Here is a 4,042-nt window from a genome sequence, read left to right as displayed (position 1 = left end):
TAGGTGTGTCCAAACCTTTGACTGGTACAGTATATATATACAGTGCATTCGGACCCTTTGACTTTTCCACATTTTGGTACATTACAGCCTAAAATTACAGCCTAAAGTCTAAAATGCACTACATAAAACATTTTCCTCAATCTACACACAATACCCCATAATGACAAAGGGAAAAAAGGGTTTTAAATTTTTTTTGCACATGTACATTGTAACGACCCTGGGTTTATAAGCTCAGAAATCGACTCTGCCGCACGAGCATGCTTTTGCGGCACAGTCGATAGCGCGCCGGACCTCGGACTCGAAGGTCGAGGGTTCGAGACCTGCTCCCTGCTGTTTCATTACAATAAAAAAAAATGAAATACCATACTCACGTAAGTATTCAGGCCCTTTGCTATGAGACTTGAAATTGAGCTCAGGTGAATCTTTTTTTCATTGATCATCCTTGATGTTTCTACAACCTGATTGGAGTCCACCTGTGGTCAATTCAATTGATTGGACATGATTTGGAAAAGCACACACCTGTCTATATCAAGGCTCGCATAGTTGACAGTGCATGTAAGAGTGAAAATCAAGCCACGAGGTCGAAGGAATTGTCCATAGAGCTCCGAGACAGGATTGCGTTGAGACAGATCTGGGGAAGGGTACCAAAAAATGTCTGCAGCATTTAAGGTCCCTAGAACACAGTGGCCTCCATCATTCTTAAATGGAAGAAGTTTGAAACCACCAAGACTCTTCCCAGAGCTGGCCGCCTGGCCAAACTGACAAAATCGGGTGAGAAAGGCTTTGGTCAGGGAGGTGACCAAGAACACACGATGCTCACTCTGACAAAGCTCCTCTGTAGAGATGGGAGAACCTTCCAGAAGGACAACCATCTCTGCAGCACTCCACCAATCAGGCTTTTATGGTAGAGTGGCCAGACGGCAGCCAGTCCTCAGTAAAAGGCACATGACAGCCCGCTTGGAGTTTTCCAAAAAAGCACCTAAAGGACTCAGACAATGAGAAACAAGATTCTCTGGTCTGATGAAACCAAGATTGAACTCGAAGGCCTGAATGCCAAGCGTCACGTCTAGAGAAAACCTGGCACCATCCCTATTGTGAAGCATGGTGGTGGCAGCATCGTGCTGTGGGGATGTTTTTCAGTGGCAAGGACTGAGAGACTAGTCAGGATTGAGGGAAAGATGAACGGAGCAAAGTACAGAGAGATCCTTGATGCAAACCAGCTCCCGAGCGCTCAGGACCTCAGACTGGGGCGAAAGTTCACCTTCAAACAGGACCACGAACCTAAGCACACAATCATTTTTTGAAAATGTTGGTAACCCCTTTTATAAAAGTGATAATTCCCTCAGAGCCGGTGTTCGTGCCAATATATCCTACAAACACCGGCTTCTCGGGCATTATCACTTAAATATATACTGAGTGTACAAAACATTAAAGACGACCAGATGACCAGGTGAATCCAGGTGAAAGCTATGATCCCTTATTGACGTCACTTGTTAAATCCACTTTAAATCAGTGTAGATGAAGATTTTTAAGCCTTGAGACATGGATTGTGTATGTGTTCCATTCAGAGAGTGAACGGGCAAGACAATAGCTTTAAGTGCTTTGAACAGGTTATGGTAGTAGGTGCCAAGAACTGCAACACTGGTTCGTTTTTCACGCTCAACAGTTTCCTGTGCGTCTCAAGAATACCCCACCACCCAAAGGACATCCAACCAACTTGACACCACTGTGGAGTGTTATGCTATGAATTTCATTGACTCCACATAACCAGTCCCGGTAAAGGGTATACTTTCCCATGCATATAACTTGTCTTGAGGAAGTCGAGTGTGTATACACATACCCAAACATGTGCATATTAGCTTTTATTTTTACTACCAGGAAGTGCTGAATTTTGCACAGATTTCTTGAAAACAAAGAGTCCAGACATTGCAAAAAACAGTCAAGTTACTTTTTTGCAATTCTGGAAGATGACACCCTCCCTTCATAGCCACAAAAACTAACCATAAAAAAATAAGAATTCAGAAGAGGGGTTGGATATTAAAAAAAAGGTAAGGCTGAGTGATGACAATCCACAGGTGAATAACTGTCATTTATGCTGATCTTTCATGGACAGTTGCCCCAATTTACCTCATTCCCCATGTGTGTGACTGTTTGTGACACTAGGGGGTACCCTTGCACACAATTCATTAACAGAGTTCTAACGAAACAGCCACTCGGGCTCCATCTCAGATTGACCCTCACCGACATCCTCTTCTCTGTGTGGCCACGTCACGTATTTTCTATAGCCCGTTCTATTACGTTGTTATGAGCCAGACAGCTTGGAGTGTGGCTCGCTGAGAGTAACTTCATACTAACCCGAGACCAACGTTTCCTTCTAATAAAACCCCTCAGAGATGTAAAAACGAGGTCCACTGTCAGATAAAGAATTCTCCCTACTGTGCTCTCAGCAAAGGACATTGCTGTATTAACCTTTCGGGCCCTTTCCCAAACTTTCATGAAAGCTCCTGCATTTTACAAGACGCCTGAGGGCTATATTTGTCTGAGACAAAATAGTTTGAGAGGCCTTCTATATTTAAAGGAATTACAAAACAAAGCCAAATATAAAGGCTTCGCTTTCAGAGTTGCCATCTGAAAAGTGCTGAAACCTCAATCTCTAATGGGTACATACAGTAACATAGATCTGTCTTGGTTCTATGATAATGGTGTTTGGGTTCGTGTTTTCCTGTGAAACCATTGAGGGCCCCAGGCCATGGCCCACAGTGTATGTTGGAGAAAGACAACATTCCATCGTGTTTCCTGCCATTAATCCAGAGCAGGTTCCTGGGAACCTGCCTGTCACTCACATCACAGAGATTTACTGGGTCTGAGGCTGGATCTGAAAAGCTTCCGCCTTGTTCTCATGTCTCACCTGCAGCCTTTGTCTGTAACGTTACACACTGGGATGACATTTCAATTACCTTTGTCTTCTTTTATTTGGCAGAATAAAACTCATTTTCCCGCATCTGTTGCCCATCAACCCTTCGTTGTGATTAGATCACATCTGCTAAGATATCTGCAGAGATCTATTGCATCTAACAGCGTGTCGTTTATGAATCGCGTATACCAACTTCATGCTTTACACATCCTTCAAATTTGATACGTGCACATTTAACGTGCCAATCCAACCCCAAAATGCAGCGTAGATTTGATCTACTTTATGGTTATTGTCTACCAATCCAGCCATATTGTAATCCCCTTTCCGTCACTCCTTAGTCTTTGCCTCATTGTAGAGTTCACGTTTGTGAGTTGCGTTAGGTGCGAGCTCCAACACGTCCCCAATAGTAAGAGATCTACCGCACACAGATATCTCAGATATGCACTGGCAAGACCTGCTACTGTGCACTACAAAAGCCTTGATCGCCTCCAGCACTAAAGGCACTAGCAAGATTTGTAACTCATGAAATTCGACATTTATAAAAAAGGGTATGTGGAGAGAAGAGAGTTGTGGCCCGAGAGAGGAGCTGCTCATCACTACTGTGTCATGCAGAATATTGTCTAGTCTACAAACTGGAGCAATCTTTGGTAGTCCCAAGGACGAGCTGTTGAGCTTACAGCATACGATGGCCAGCTGCTGACTTTCACTCTGCAATACCACTCGTCTTCCATTTACTTTCTCTGTTACTCCAACTTAGAGACAATTCATATACAGAACACTTGTGCTCCGGTTATACAGTATGTTATGTGAGTGTGTTTCAGTTTGAAAACACCCCCCCCCCCCAAAAAAAAAACCTCCAGGCTACAGTATGTCTCTATCATCCGGGAGAAAACAATGGGGGAAACAGAGCAGTTGTTTGGTGGAAATGAGTGTTTTGGCTGTGGGAGAATTGAATTAGCCAGATATTGTAGATGGGGAGATGTTCATTAGGAGCGGGATAAACATGGCCCTACTTGAGAGGATGGAGCCCATTAAGTGTAATGACTGTGGCTGGCCAGAGCCAAGCCATACTCACTGCCTGGCTGGCTGTCCCCACTCCAGCAGCATGATGACGACAGATGTATAGCA

This window comes from Oncorhynchus nerka, linkage group LG10 (assembly GCF_034236695.1).
Source record: "Oncorhynchus nerka isolate Pitt River linkage group LG10, Oner_Uvic_2.0, whole genome shotgun sequence".
Lineage (NCBI taxonomy): Eukaryota > Metazoa > Chordata > Actinopteri > Salmoniformes > Salmonidae > Oncorhynchus > Oncorhynchus nerka.
Note: the sequence above shows the minus strand (reverse complement) of the source record.